Source organism: Euprymna scolopes, chromosome 40 (genome assembly GCF_053919585.1).
Source record: "Euprymna scolopes isolate OS-2025 chromosome 40, ASM5391958v1, whole genome shotgun sequence".
NCBI lineage: Eukaryota > Metazoa > Mollusca > Cephalopoda > Sepiida > Sepiolidae > Euprymna > Euprymna scolopes.
Genome location: NC_136521.1, coordinates 35,579,030 through 35,596,733, shown reverse-complemented (window position 1 = coordinate 35,596,733; position 17,704 = coordinate 35,579,030). Strand labels below are relative to the sequence as shown.

General features: G+C 32.4%; 1 protein-coding gene across 3 annotated transcripts in view; it reads right to left on the bottom strand.

Annotated features, from left to right (window-relative positions):
* Positions 1 to 17,704, bottom strand: part of LOC145265494 (uncharacterized) — a 185,282-nt gene that overhangs the window by 64,952 nt on the left and 102,626 nt on the right. The window lies entirely within an intron of this gene.

Genomic DNA, 17,704 nt, shown 5'->3' with positions numbered 1-17,704 from the left:
AGAAATGATTTTCTATAATCATCTTTTTTATTTTATTTTGTTTAAAACAAAATCTTCTATTGCTGGTAGTAATGATAAAATATCTAATAATTTTTAAACTACCAATAAAACCAAAATTGATAAATCACCCCCCTGACAAATGCATTTGAGAAAATATATGCACATTTAACATGTGTTTCTACGGTAACCGTATAGTTAAATATGTAGATATTTATAAAGAATCGAAATTGGAATCGGTAATTGTATCGGAATCGGGAATTTAGTAAGGAATCAGTAATTGTATCAGAATCGGGAAAATATTGAAATCGTTCTATCGCTAATATATATATATATATATATATATATATATATATATATATATATATATATATATATATATATTGTTGGTTTTTGTTAACGCTACTTATTGAATGAATTAAATCATTCATATGGAAATGCATTTTTACCCAAATGCGAGTTGGGAATAATTTTCCCTTTGACCAGTTTGGTGCCCCCCAAATGAGGAGCGACATATGTATTATTTTATAAATATAATTATCAACTGATACGTGTTTCGTCGACTACAAAATTATATATATATATATATATATATATATATATATATATATATATATATATATATATATATATATATATATATATATATATATATATATATATATTTACCAGTGGTAAAAAAAACCGGACTAAAGTGCTCAATGTGTAGTCAGAGCAGTATATAGGAAATTTATTACTGTGAGTCCAGAATGAGTTTACAAATTGTTTCAACTAGAGGAAAATCCTCAAAGAGAGGAAAAATCCAACTAGCATCATCAGAATTCATAGATGGACTAAGTTATAAAGTCAAATAAAAATGGAAAGATCGTAGATAAAGGGGAGTTAGAAAAGAAGGGGGAGTGGTGGGGAGAGGACGTTGGAGTTTAAAGTAGTAGGAGTGTATTAAAAAAAGAGAGGGGTTTATAATTAAATATTAATTATGTGTAAATTCTTATATACGTGTTTTTTAACAGTTTAAACTTAAAAGACGCTACTTTTGTTGATAACGGCATAAGTAACAGTTAATTTAAAGGATCACCATGGCAACAGGTTGGAGAGTTAATGTTAGTGAAGGAACGGGTTGAAAATGGGGTTTAAAGTAATTTAGCCGGGCGGAGAGAGATTGAAAGATATTTATTGTTTATAAAATGGAAAGAAAAAGAAAAGGAAAAATAAGTTAATGAATTATACTTTACAGGTTTATTTTAATAGTGTAATGATATATATAATTAAATATAATAAATAAATTAGCCGGGCAGATAGAAATAATACGTTACAGGTTTATTTTAATAAAATAAAATAAAATAGGTGAAGGAACGGGTTGAAAATGGGGTTTAAAGTAATTTAGCCGGGCGGGGAGAGATTGAAAGATATTTATTGTTTATAAAATGGAAAGAAAAAGAAAAGGAAAAATAAGTTAATGAATTATACTTTACAGGTTTATTTTGATAGTGTAATGATATATATAATTAAATATAATATATATATAAATAAATTAGCCGGGCAGGTAGAAATTATACGTAACAGGTTTATTTTAGTGAAATAAAATAAAATAGGTGAAGGCTTAAGTAAGTAACTTAAATAATAGAAAAAAAACATTTTAAATAAGTAACACACAAATATAAGCACACGCATAAATATGTACAGCAAATGCACATACGTAAATGGGGGAAAAGCACATGCGTGATCACACATACATATATATATATATATATATATATATATATATATATATATATACACAAACATACATATACAAACACATATATATATATATGTACACATACACAGATACGTAAAAATACACGCATATATACATATATAAACATATATGCAAGTACACATACATCCAGATGCAAACACTTACACATACATATATATATACATATACATATACATACATATACATACATATAAATATAAATTAGCTGGGAGGGGGGGGAATTGAAAAATATTTTATAAATAATTTTTAAATGTTCAGGCGTTGTAGTTGAAGGAAAGAGAGAAAGAGAAAAATATAAATTAATGAATTATAAGTTACAAGTTTATTTTACTAATATAGAAATAGGTAAGAATATCAGTAAGTTAATCAAATAATAAAATTCATAAAATTATTAGGGAGATATTTATAATAAGTGAATAAAACACATACACACAGAAAAACACACACACAAATATACATGTAGAAGATACGTAACCAAATACAAATATATATAGAAAAACACATACATATACACACATGTAGAAGATACGCACAAACACAAATACATATATATACATACATATACACACACACATATATATATACACACATATAAATACATACATACACACACATATACATACATATACAAACACACACACATACACACGCACATATACATATATATATATATACATGTGCACATATATATACATATATATATATATATAAATTAGCTGGGCAGGGAGAAATTGAAAAAATTATTTTTTTGTTTTTAATTTATTATTTATAGTTTTTTGAATTGTCGGGCGTTAAGTTGGAAGAAAGAAATGAGAAATAGAAGGGTAAATAGGTGAATTATACGTTATAGGTTTATTTAATAAAGTAAAAAAACTAAGGATATAAGTAAGTTAATTAAATAATAAAATTAATATAATTATTAATAAAATGTAGATAGTAAGTAGATAACAAAAACACACAAATACATACACATGAGTACACATGTAAAAAATACACACATCAATGGGGGAGGAGCATGTGCTTGAGTATATGTACAAACACAAATACGAAAAATATGTAAATAAGCTTCATGTTAAAAAATATGATAATTATTATTGAAAGAATTAGTAAGAGGTAAATATAAGAGAAAAGCGTATTATATATGTTATATGTAGATGGTAAATTAAATAATTAATTAAAATAGAAGGTAAGTAAATGATTAGTTGTTAACAAGTAGATAATAGACCGAGAGGCAAGTCGAAGGATACCAATTGTGATAAGTACGTAATTGAAATAATAGAAATCGAGACCTGATTATGGAAATAGCCAATAAGAGACTATGGGGCGAGAACCTTTAAATAATGACATAAGGAGTGATTAAGGCAAAGGGGGGGGTACAAAAATGAGTTTGGTAAAGAGAGATGTAGCTAAAAAATGGTGGGATAAATAGGTGGGGGTTCTGTGGAGGGGTTCTTTTAAAATGAATGGGGGACTATATAGTTTAGGTTGTAAATAGGGTGTGTGTAATTCGTTAGTGTTAGATTTTAGGGGTGGGTTATAGTTATTATTAGAAGGGTGAGAAGTTGCTTAAGAGGTGGGATTTATAATGTTTACAATTAAGTGAGGTTTCAGTTTTTTTATTTAGAAGTTTATCTCTATCTCTAAAATTAGTAATCAGTAATTTTTCAGTTAAGCATAAATAACATGGGGAGTTTAGTGATTTACAGGTACTAGCTCTATTAAGAATTTCCCAGCTAATAATTGGGGTGAGGTTGTTTCGGGTAAGTAGTAGATAGTGGTTAGTTAATGAAGTACTATTTGGGTGGTTGGGGTTATTTAGGGAGCATTTATGCACTCTAAATCTGTCTTTGAACGTGGTGCTTGAGAGGCCAATGTAAAATTTTTTGTTTTGTGGGTCTTCAGCAGGGGCAATAGTTGCTTTGTAAACCACATTTGTTGAGAGACAATTTTGCTGGAGCGGGCATTGGGGTTTGTTAAGGCAGTTACAGTTATTTTGACCATTGTTATTATAGTTGTGGTTATTTAGTATTTTATTGTTGTGTTTTTTAATTTTATTTTCTAGATTATTTGTGCAACTGTAGCTAAGCTTAATAGTGTTCTTATTAAAAATTTTATGTAGAATATTACTAGGGGGGAAGTGGTGATTAAGAAGCATGAAGAATTTTTTACCTAATTTAGTTTTTATCATATTATTATAGGGAGGGTTAAACCAGAGGACTTTGCGGGATCTGTTATTCCTATTTGTATTGTTGGGTTTATTAGGGTCCAAGTATGTAATATTAGGGTTGGAATATCCAGATTCCTTTAAAGCATTTTCAAAGAAGGGTTTGTGTAGGTTAAAAATGCTGGAGTTAGATGAGTTTGTGCTAAGCCTTTTTTCTATTGATTTAGGGATATGTTTAATAATGTGTTTGGGGTGGTTGGACATAGGGTGTATATATAGGGGGTATGTATTATTTTTAGTGTATGGTTCATAAGTATTATTAGGGAGGTTAAAGGTAACATCTAGAAAATTTACTGTTTTTAAGTTGGAAGTTACTTCAATCTTTAGATCCATATTCTTCAGTTCCCTGATAATGTTCTTTTTAATGCCTTCGCACTTTGGGCCGCTTGCGTTTTCAACAATGATAAGGCCATCATCTCTGTAAAGTCCCACGTTGTTGTTGGGGATAAATTTTGTGATATTATATAGGATGAAAAGGCCTACTAAGTCAGTAGCCTCAGCTGCATCAAAAGCACCCATCGCAAGGTCGAAGGAGGTAGGTTGGTCTTTTTTAGTCCAAAAAACTATTATTAGCTGGGAAATTCTTAATAGAGCTAGTACCTGTAAATCACTAAACTCCCCATGTTATTTATGCTTAACTGAAAAATTACTGATTACTAATTTTAGAGATAGAGATAAACTTCTAAATAAAAAAACTGAAACCTCACTTAATTGTAAACATTATAAATCCCACCTCTTAAGCAACTTCTCACCCTTCTAATAATAACTATAACCCACCCCTAAAATCTAACACTAACGAATTACACACACCCTATTTACAACCTAAACTATATAGTCCCCCATTCATTTTAAAAGAACCCCTCCACAGAACCCCCACCTATTTATCCCACCATTTTTTAGCTACATCTCTCTTTACCAAACTCATTTTTGTACCCCCCCCTTTGCCTTAATCACTCCTTATGTCATTATTTAAAGGTTCTCGCCCCATAGTCTCTTATTGGCTATTTCCATAATCAGGTCTCGATTTCTATTATTTCAATTACGTACTTATCACAATTGGTATCCTTCGACTTGCCTCTCGGTCTATTATCTACTTGTTAACAACTAATCATTTACTTACCTTCTATTTTAATTAATTATTTAATTTACCATCTACATATAACATATATAATACGCTTTTCTCTTATATTTACCTCTTACTAATTCTTTCAATAATAATTATCATATTTTTTAACATGAAGCTTATTTACATATTTTTCGTATTTGTGTTTGTACATATACTCAAGCACATGCTCCTCCCCCATTGATGTGTGTATTTTTTACATGTGTACTCATGTGTATGTATTTGTGTGTTTTTGTTATCTACTTACTATCTACATTTTATTAATAATTATATTAATTTTATTATTTAATTAACTTACTTATATCCTTAGTTTTTTTACTTTATTAAATAAACCTATAACGTATAATTCACCTATTTACCCTTCTATTTCTCATTTCTTTCTTCCAACTTAACGCCCGACAATTCAAAAAACTATAAATAATAAATTAAAAACAAAAAAATAATTTTTTCAATTTCTCCCTGCCCAGCTAATTTATATATATATATATATGTATATATATGTGCACATGTATATATATATATATGTATATGTGCGTGTGTATGTGTGTGTGTTTGTATATGTATGTATATGTGTGTGTATGTATGTATTTATATGTGTGTATATATATATGTGTGTGTGTATATGTATGTATATATATGTATTTGTGTTTGTGCGTATCTTCTACATGTGTGTATATGTATGTGTTTTTCTATATATATTTGTATTTGGTTACGTATCTTCTACATGTATATTTGTGTGTGTGTTTTTCTGTGTGTATGTGTTTTATTCACTTATTATAAATATCTCCCTAATAATTTTATGAATTTTATTATTTGATTAACTTACTGATATTCTTACCTATTTCTATATTAGTAAAATAAACTTGTAACTTATAATTCATTAATTTATATTTTTCTCTTTCTCTCTTTCCTTCAACTACAACGCCTGAAAATTTAAAAATTATTTATAAAATATTTTTCAATTCCCCCCCCCTCCCAGCTAATTTATATTTATATGTATGTATATGTATGTATATGTATATGTATATATATATGTATGTGTAAGTGTTTGCATCTGGATGTATGTGTACTTGCATATATGTTTATATATGTATATATGCGTGTATTTTTACGTATCTGTGTATGTGTACATATATATATGTGTTTGTATATGTATGTTTGTGTATATATGTATATGTATATATATATATATATATATATATATATATATATATGTATGTGTGATCACGCATGTGCTTTTCCCCCTATTTACGTATGTGCATTTGCTGTACATATTTATGCGTGTGCTTATATTTGTGTGTTACTTATTTAAAATGTTTTTTTTCTATTATTTAAGTTACTTACTTAAGCCTTCACCTATTTTATTTTATTTCACTAAAATAAACCTGTTACGTATAATTTCTACCTGCCCGGCTAATTTATTTATATATATATTATATTTAATTATATATATCATTACACTATCAAAATAAACCTGTAAAGTATAATTCATTAACTTATTTTTCCTTTTCTTTTTCTTTCCATTTTATAAACAATAAATATCTTTCAATCTCTCCCCGCCCGGCTAAATTACTTTAAACCCCATTTTCAACCCGTTCCTTCACCTATTTTATTTTATTTTATTAAAATAAACCTGTAACGTATTATTTCTACCTGCCCGGCTAATTTATTTATTATATTTAATTATATATATCATTACACTATTAAAATAAACCTGTAAAGTATAATTCATTAACTTATTTTTCCTTTTCTTTTTCTTTCCATTTTATAAACAATAAATATCTTTCAATCTCTCTCCGCCCGGCTAAATTACTTTAAACCCCATTTTCAACCCGTTCCTTCACTAACATTAACTCTCCAACCTGTTGCCATGGTGATCCTTTAAATTAACTGTTACTTATGCCGTTATCAACAAAAGTAGCGTCTTTTAAGTTTAAACTGTTAAAAAACACGTATATAAGAATTTACACATAATTAATATTTAATTATAAACCCCTCTCTTTTTTTAATACACTCCTACTACTTTAAACTCCAACGTCCTCTCCCCACCACTCCCCCTTCTTTTCTAACTCCCCTTTATCTACGATCTTTCCATTTTTATTTGACTTTATAACTTAGTCCATCTATGAATTCTGATGATGCTAGTTGGATTTTTCCTCTCTTTGAGGATTTTCCTCTAGTTGAAACAATTTGTAAACTCATTCTGGACTCACAGTAATAAATTTCCTATATATATATATATATATATATATATATATATATATATATATATATATATATATATATATATATAGAGTGATGATCATATTTATTGGCACGGTAAAATAAAAGTTAAATTTTGTCTAATAAATTCTAAAAAAGGGATTAAATTAAAGAAAATAACAAAGTATATTATGTATTTTTTACTGGCCTTTCCGATGCAGCAATCGGATTTTAGAAAAAATAAATAACAAAGGAACAACAAACATAATTGCAAAAAACCCTTGTTCAAAATTATTGGCACGGCTTTGTTTTTCTTTTAGTATCAGTATAATATCAATCAATTTCCGGTTTACGTGCTTTCTGAACTTTTTTATAGCCATATTATGCTTGCTTAACGCTAATTCAGTGAATAATTTTTTTCAGATAATTTTTAGATAGCGATTTATTTAAACTATTATAAGTGACTAAATTATAATTTTCAATCGCCATGGTTAAAACTAAGGAACACAGCGAAGACATCAGGAAGCTTGTTGTAGCATGCCATACCAATGGGGAGGGCTATGATAAGATTTCAAAGAAGCTAAACCTTCCCAAATCCACTGTTAGAGCCATAATAAACAAGTTCAAATCGCAAGGCCACGTTATGAGTTTAGAGGGTAGAGGGAGAAAAAGGATTCTTTCCCCAAGAGATGAACGGAAAATTGTTCGACAAGTAAAACAAAACCCAAGGATCTCTGTTGGGGAGATTGTTGATGTTGTGAAGGAACATAACTGGCTATACACCGGTTACAAACTGTATATGAAATAAAATGGAGGTGGAAGGACCTGGATACTCAACGTTTCGCCCGATTTATGCGGGCTTCTTCAAGAGGGATGGTCATTGACGAAGCCCGCATAAATCGGGCGAAACGTTGAGTATCCAGGTCCTTCCACCTCCATTTTATTTCATATCGTCGGATTTAATCCAGCTCAACAATCAAACTGTATATATATATTGGACTGTTGGGCAGACAGCGGCAGACAAGCAGTCGCAGTAAGACGGATAGTCTTACGTGTTGATTATCAGACTTTCTTCCCCATACTTGTTACTATGTACTTCTATTTACCTTAGGCGAGCAGCCTTACGTTTCTGTATTATAAATAAACCCCATTACACATACCACTCGGTGTAACTCACGTTTGTCTTTATTTCCTAAGTATTTAGGAATATAACAATGGCGACGAAAGGATGTTCTTTCTCTTAACAGAGATAAATTACCGTACCAAGGACTGTGTACAATGCAAGGATTTTTTGTTTTACGAAAAAAACAAACTACACAAGGATTTTTGACCACGTGCGTCAATGAATTTAAAAATTTTTTCCTACCTAAAGTAGCGAAAAGTACGGATTTTTCTTCGTAAAGAACTCACAAGAAATTATAGAAACATGTTCAAGGTAAAGTGGAATTTATATTTATTTTGACAAGTAAAAAAAAAAAAAAAAAAATGGTCGCAAGTTGAATTCGAAACTACACTAAAGGATTACGAGTTTCGAAAGAAAAAATATAAATACAACGACTATTGTACCATTTTATGCCACGTGGGAACGGCAGCCATATATTTTTTTTTTTTGGAAAATTAATTGTTTGTTATTGCCTTTATATAAATAATTGGAACTATTTGTCGTGGGAAGTAAGAAATATTTTGTGTATGAACTTACGTTGTTGAAAAAAAAAAAAAAAAAAAAAAAAAAAGAATTATTTTACAAAGCCTGTTGAATTACTATGGATGAACTTTGTTGAAACGTGTTGTGTCTGCATATTGCTACTAATTTACGATATACGTAAATTTACGATTTTTCTTTGGAATTATTGTGTAGAATTCGAAAAGACATTTTTGTACTAGAAGCTAACATGGAACAATTAGCAGAGTTAACTAAGGCTCTAGCCCTTAGCATCCAGGAACAGACAAAAATGACTCAACAATTTTTAGCGCAACAACAACAACAACAACAAATTCAACAACAACAGCTACAGCAACAGCTGCAACAACAACAAGAAAGAACACAAAAAACTTTAGAGGCACAACAAGAACAAACAAACATACTACAACGACAAATGTCGACACAGCAAAAGAATTTAGAAAAGCTAATTCTAACGTCGACCGGGAAGAAGACTAATTTTTCTGCCGAGGGTATTTCAAATTCACTAACGGAATTTCGTTACTCCCCGGATACTGGTGTTACTTTCCCTGCATACTACAGAAGATACGAAACAATTTTTACGAAAAGATGTTTAGACTGGACCGATGAGGAAAAAGTTACCCTGCTACTACAAAAACTGGGTACTGATGAAAACACCAAGTATGCAAATCTAATTCTACCAAAAAAACCGGAGGAGGTTTCGTTCGAGGAAACAATTAGTACCTTGTCGAAAATATTTGATAAAAGGGATAGCCTATTTCACTCTAGATACAAATGTTTGAACATTCAGAAGGCAGAAGCTGAAGACTATCTAGAATATGCTTGCACTGTGAACTGTTTATGCGAATCATTTAAATTGAATGAAATTTCCGCAGACCAATTTAAATGTTTAATCTTTGTACAAGGTCTCACAGCACCAAGGGACAAAGATATACGTTCATGGATCCTAACAATTATGGAGGCGGATCCTAACATAACATTGCAAAAAGTCACTGAAGAGTGTCAACGTCTGATTAACATAAAGAAAGACAACACTCGCATTGAAGAGAAAAATATTTTTAAGGTGCAGCAAGTAAAAAGGCAAGGGACCACAAGAAAGTCCAGGTTCCAAGAACACAGGATCCTTAAAGGATACAAAGACCCAAAGCTAAAGTGTAAATGTTGTGGTAGTTTAAGACACAACAATAAGACCTGCTGGTTTAGGAACAAAATATGTTATGAATGTGGTCTCAGAGGTCACAAGGGAACATACTGTGCCCAGAAGAAAAGACAAGGGACCGATAATGTAAATACGCTTCGCATGAATAAAGAAAAAAGCTGCGAAAGACGGAAATATGTTGATGTTCGGATAAATGGACATCTGGTTACATTGCTTCTGGATAGCGGTGCAGATATTAGTATTATAAATGAAGATATATGGAAAAGGATAGGTCGACCTGAATTAACGAAAACCAGAAAGACGGCGAGAAGTGTGTGCGGCAAAAGATTAGAGTTCAAGGGAGAATTAAAATGCAAAGTGACATTCGCTAACCAGACTCATAAATCCAAAGTGTACGTCGTACCAGGAAAGAATACATGCCTGTTTGGGGTAGATTGGATTGTCCTGTTTAATTTATGGGAGAAACCCATAAATTCGTTTTGTAACGTTTTAACTGCAGAAAAAGCAAACCAAAGGGAAGACTTCCTGAAGGATTTGAAAACTGAATTTCCCAATGTTTTTGCCGAAGGACTAGGACTCTGTATTAAGACAGAGGCAAAATTTGAATTAAAGAAGAATGCCACTCCAGTATTCAAACCTAAAAGGAATGTGCCTTTTTCAGCGATGGACGCAATCGAAAAAGAGTTGGATAGACTTCAACAACTGGAAGTCATTGAAAAAGTTAACCACACAGATTGGGCAAGTCCAACCGTGTATGTAAAGAAAAAAAATAACAGAATAAGGGTCTGTGGAGATTTTTCAACGGGTTTAAATGACTGTCTATTGGACCATAATTATCCCCTTCCGTCCGCAGAAGATCTGTTCTCTAAGCTTAACGGAGGAAAAATTTTTTCTAAGATAGACCTCTCAGATGCTTACTTGCAAATTAAGATCAGCGATGAATGCTCCAAATGCTTAGGCATAAATACTCATAAGGGCATTTTTAAGCTAAAGAGGCTTCCTTTTGGATTAAAGGTTGCTCCTGCTATTTTCCAGCAAATTATGGACACGATGCTGGCAGGGTTGGAATTTTCAATGGCCTACCTTGACGATATCCTAATTAAAAGTGAAAATTTGCAAGATCATAAGAAGCATGTAAAAGAAGTATTCAAAAGAATACAGGAATTTGGTTTTAAATTGAGCCCAGAAAAATGCGATTTTTTTATGAAAAAAATTAAATATCTAGGTCAAATAATCGACAAAGAGGGTCGAAGACCGGATCCACAAAGGACTGAAGCAATTGAAAAGATGCCTGCTCCAGATTCAGTGACAAAATTAAAATCGTTTTTGGGATTAGTTCAATACTATGCAATTTACATCCCTAACATACATAATTTAAGAGCTCCTCTTAACGAGTTACTGAAAAAGGGTGTTAAATGGAACTGGAATAAGGAATGTGAATCTGCTTTCCAAAATATCAAAAGATGTCTACTGTCAGACTTAGCATTGGCACATTTCAATCCAGAAAAGGAACTAATACTAGCAACGGACGCCAGTGATTACGGTGTTGGCGCTGTATTACTTCACAAGTGTGAGGATGGTAGGACAAAAGCTATCGCCCATGCTTCAAGAACGTTGGTTGCAGCGGAGAAAAATTACAGCCAAATTGAAAAAGAGGCGCTGTCGATAATATTTGGAATTACAAAGTACAATCGATTTCTCCATGGACGATCTTTTATTTTGCAAACCGACCGTAAACCCCTACTTACCATATTTGGATCAAAGAAAGGCATTCCCACACATACTGCGAATCGATTACAGCGATGGGCTGTAACCCTCTTAAACTATCAGTTTAAGATGGAACATGTATCCTCAAAAAAGTTAGGACACGCAGATGCATTATCACGGTTGATCCCTAAAAGAAGCGAAAGTTTCGAAGAAACGGTAATTGCTGCGCTTAAAGACGAAAGTGAATGTACAAGTTCAATGTGTAATATGATACGTGAACTTCCGGTAACTTTCGAAAAAATAAAAAAAGAGGCAGTAAATGACATTTTCATTAAGAAAATGAAAAATCAATTGGGATGGATAAAAAAAAATAAAAAGGTAGATCAAACAACGCCTTTTTCCATCTGTGAAGATGTGCTCATGTATGGTGAGAGGATCGTAATTCCACTAACGTTACAGAGGAAAATTCTGAAGGAATTTCATACAGGTCATCCGGGCATTTCGAGAATGAAATCCCTTATGAGAGGATATGTGTACTGGCCTGGTATGGACAAGGAAGTTGAAAAATGTGTCAAGACATGCAGAGGATGTCAATTAGCAGCTCGAGATCCGCCAGTAAAAACGACGCCATGGCCAAAGACGGACCTACCCTGGTCACGTCTGCATATTGATTATGCGGGACCTATAAATGGTTATTTTTACTTGATTATTGTAGATTCTTTTTCAAAATGGCCAGAAATATTTAAGTTTAGACATCCAACAGCAAAAAACACTGTGAGTGCGCTTAATGAAATTTTTAGCCGTTTTGGAGTGCCAAAAACCTTAGTGAGCGATAATGGAACAGCATTTACTGCTCATGAATTCAAAGAATTCTGTGACTCACTAAATATTCTACATATGACAACACCTGTGTACCATCCACGATCGAATGGGTTGGCCGAAAAATTTGTAGATACGTTTAAAAGGGCACTTAAGAAAAATCTTACTACGGACACAGACGAACAATGTATTCAAACATTTTTAGCAATTTACAGGGTGACACCAAATCCTAATAATAATGTCAATTCTTCCCCGGCTGAGCTAATGTTTGCAAGAAAGATAAGATCTGTCTTCGATAGGCTGCTACCAGAGAAAAAGAAAGTTTTCAAAAAAGAAAACCTTAATACCAAGTGCTTCTCCCCAGGTGAAAATGTATATTTCAAAAATTTTCAAAATGGAAGAAATCAGTGGGTTGAAGGTATTATCAAAAAAAGGATTGGGAGCATGGTCTATACCATCCAAGGATTAAGTTTTGTCTGCAAAAGACACAGAAATCAAATACGTCCCAGACTGTCTCCAAATGTGGAAGAGACACCAATGGAAACATTGTGCGATATTTTTGATATACCAAAACCAGCGTGTGTACCGCAAACAATGAATATTTCGCCTGAACCGACCATACGGGCTGGACAGAAACCTTTACCCCGGGTAACGCTGACCAGAAGGAAAAGCGCAAGAAAGAGAAAAGTTACCAGGAGATTAAGCCCTGACCCTAAAAGGAAGAGGTATTTAAGCTAAAATCAGGAAGATTTCAGCTTCAGGGGGAGGTGTTGTGAAGGAACATAACTGGCTATACACCGGTTACAAACTGTATATATATATATTGGACTGTTGGGCAGACAGCGGCAGACAAGCAGTCGCAGTAAGACGGATAGTCTTACGTGTTGATTATCAGACTTTCTTCCCCATACTTGTTACTATGTACTTCTATTTACCTTAGGCGAGCAGCCTTACGTTTCTGTATTATAAATAAACCCCATTACACATACCACTCGGTGTAACTCACGTTTGTCTTTATTTCCTAAGTATTTAGGAATATAACAGTTGATGAACAGAGCACCTCTGGAGTGAATGTATCTCGACATACAGTTGGTAGAGTTTTGAAGAGAGCTGGTTTAAAAGCATGTCGTCCGAGAAAGACTCCCTTATTGAAGCCTATGCACCTGAAAGCAAGGCTAGCCTTTGCAAAACGTCATATTGATAAAGATGTTGCATTCTGGAAACGTGTTCTATGGACTGACGAAACGAAAATAGAGTTATTTGGCCATAATAAAGTGTCTTATATTTACAGAAAATCTGGCGAAGCTTTCCTGCCTAAGAACACCATACCCACAGTGAAGCACGTTGGAGGCAGTTTGATGTTTTGGGGATCCTTTGCTGCCTCTGGACCAGGGCGACTTGTTAAGGTCACAGGTAGCATAAAAAAGGAAGATTATGTTAAAATATTGGATGAAAACCTGAAAGACTCTGCTAAAGAGCTCTCACTTGGTCGTCGTTGGTGGTTCATGCAAGATAATGACCCAAAGCATTCGGCTAAACTGACTAAGAAATGGCTTGAGGACAATCATATTAATGTTTTGGAGTGGCCATCACAAAGCCCAGACCTTAATCCAATTGAAAATTTATGGAGAACATTAAAATTGAGGGTAATGCAAAGGAAGCCTAAGAATCTTATTCAATTGGAGGATTATTGTCAGGAAGAGTGGGCTAAAATTACTACTGAAGAGTGCAACAACTTGGTTGTAAACTATGAAAAGCGACTGAGGAAGGTAATCAAGGCCAAAGGCTATACAATTGATTATTAAATAAATCGTGCCAATAATTTTGAACAAGGGTTTTTTGCAATTATGTTTGTTGTTCCTTTGTTATTTATTTTTTCTAAAATCCGATTGCTGCATCGGAAAGGCCAGTTAAAAATACATAATATACTTTGTTATTTTCTTTAATGTAATCCCTTTTTTAGAATTTATTAGACAAAATTTAACTTTTATTTTACCGTGCCAATAAATATGATCATCACTGTGTATATATATATATATATATATATATATATATATATATATATATATATATATATATATATATATATATATATATAATAAAATAAAAGTTACAATAAGTTTACTAAGGCAATCAAAATGGTATTTTTCTTTTGCCTCCTGTTCCCCTTACCTCACCCTTTTTTTAACCAAGTAAGATCTTTGACTTACTTGTAGTTCCATTAAATACTTTTATATGCAAAATCCGATCCTGCATTTTGCTAATTCCTGCCCTCTGATGCGAAGGAGAGTATTTCTTCGAAACTCAGCGGATTAAGGACTATCCACTTATCTTGTGCTTCCTTTTTTAAAATTAAATATGTTTTTAACTCTTTTTCAAGATGTCTTTTAACATATTTTATTAATCATTTGTTCATATATATATTATATATATATATATTAGCGATGGGACTTTCAATATTTCAATATTTCTCTCTCTCTCTCTCTCTCTCTCTCTATATATATATATATATATATATATATATACCGATTCGTTAGGAAAATAACACTCAAGATGAGAACAGTCGTCCAAAGAATCCAAATAATACGAATCATCAATCCTAGTGTCAAAAATTAAGAAACGTAATATATTTTTAATATATAGTTAAACCCCCAACAACATTTCAGAAATTGCAACCAGAAATACACTGCGTGTCAAATTATTAACAAGATAAAAATTTTCTTCCAGTTTTAGAAACTTCCCGGTATTTTCGTATCAAAAGCTTCGGAAACGTTGGCAATGCTAAGCTGCGCGTACTTGACATTTTCGTACTGTTCTGCGCAGTGTAAACAACTTGCTATCGTAATTGTTGAATCCACGGTATTTGAGGTGTGTCAAAACAAAGCAGTTTTTTTTTTTTTCGTCATTAAAATGGGTCGTAAAGGTGGTTGGAGTAGTTCTGAAAAAAGTACTATTACAGAACAGCAAAAATTAAAACTACCCTTGAAATATCGAAAATGATAGGAAGGTACCATCAAACTGCGAAGAACTTTGTCAAGGACCCTACAAAGGTACGTAAGAGAGCTGATAAAAGTAAATTTAGAATTGTTTCATGCCGTTATCTACTCCAAATTAAACGTGAAGTTGTTAAGAACCCTGGGCAAACAAGTCGAGCAGTTTTTGACCAAGCCAGATTGAAGAATGTCTCAAAAAGTACTCGATGTCACCTTCTGAAAGAAGTGGCAAAGTCTGTTAAGCCTGTCACAAAACCTCCATTAAAGCAACATCACATATAAAACCGATTGAAATGGGCAGAGGACAACATGAAAATGGATTTTCCCAAAGTTTTGTTCACGGATGAAGTGCGTGTCATTCTAGATAGCCCAGATGATTGGAGCAAAGGATGGGTCCTAGATGGACGACATCGTCATCAGCGTTTAAGGTGCCAACAAGGTGGAGATTGGATAATGATTTGGGCTGGGATTCTCGGAGGTACTTTAGTTGGCCCATGGAGAGTCCCGGAAGGCGTAAAAATTACGTCAAATGCTTACACGGCATGAAGGAACACTTTGAACCATGACCGAAGAAGCAAAGGTTGGCGTTCAGAAGAACCATTATTTTATGCAGGATAATGCTCCCTCGTATACAGCAAACAAAAGCAAAGAGTATTTGCAACAAATGTGGTTCTCTAAGCTACGGAAGATGGAGTGGCCTGCGAATTCACCAGATTTGAACCCAATTGAGAACCTTTGGAGTATCATGAAGCGACGCCTCTATGCAAGTGGACGCCAATTTAAGAGCAAATATGAGTTGTGGGATGCTCTCCAAGAGGTGTCGCGAGGAATAACTGTTGACGAAATCACAAATTTTACAAATTCTGTGGACCAACGTATTTTACAAATCATTCATAAAAAAGGATCGCATATCCCCTACTAATTATGTCAACGTAGAAATTGCTATGTAGTTATTGTGTTCTAAGCATTTTCCCTATTTGTTTAATGTTTGAAAATTATTTCAATAAACAAATTATGGGTATATTGTGATTTTTTTTCAACCTCTTTAATAACTTGACACACTGAAAGAAACATAGTTTCGCTAATACTACTTTAAATACTTTTATTTTTTGACTGGAGTAGCTGAATAGTATTGTAAGCACTTTCTTAAAGTTTCATGGATTTTTATTCACTCGTTCCTTAAATATTAAAAAAAATGTAAACTTGTTAAGAATTTGATACGCAGTGTAGATTCGATCCTTAAAAAATTGTTCAATTGTTTCCTAAAGCGGAAATGCTTTAAGTATAATTGCTTTCCATCGTCTTGGGAAACTTTCGTTAGTTTGCTCGTATTTCAAAATACTTGAAATCGGTATTCTACATCTTACTACTAACCGATCAGTCTCGTGTGCGTTTTGTGTTCTTTGAATCTGTAATTTATCTTAATAATCATAAAACTCTTTGGACCGACCGAACGTGCTTGCTTGCATAAATCTTTTCTTCGACGATTTAGCTTCGAAATGCTGTTGTCTAAAGAGATTTTTTTCTTAAATTTCATCTAAACTTTTAATTGTTCTGATATTATAACTTATTATTTATAACTTTATTCCTTCTCTTTCATTTAATAATAAAAATATATATATATGTGTGTGTGTGTGTGTGTGCGCGTGTGTGTGTGTGTGTGTGGGTGGGTGTAGTAGTAGTAGTAGTAGTAGTAGTAGTAGTAGTAGTAGTAGTAGTAGTAGTAGTAGAGATTTAGAAGGCTATCACAATGCGAGGAATGAGATATAGTCGTTGTTGGTTGTGATAGCCTTCTAAATCTCTACTACACACCTATCTCACACAATGCTTCAAGCAAACTACATATCAATATATATATATATATATATATATATATATATATATATATATATATACAAGCAAATATTAATAAATGCAACGGAGACACTCTGCTTTATGAGTCTTCTTTTTTTTAATTTTTCGTTTCCGTATGATCTTTTTTGGATCAAAATCAAAAATATTAATAAAAGTTTCATAGTTGTTGCTGTCAAAAGCGCT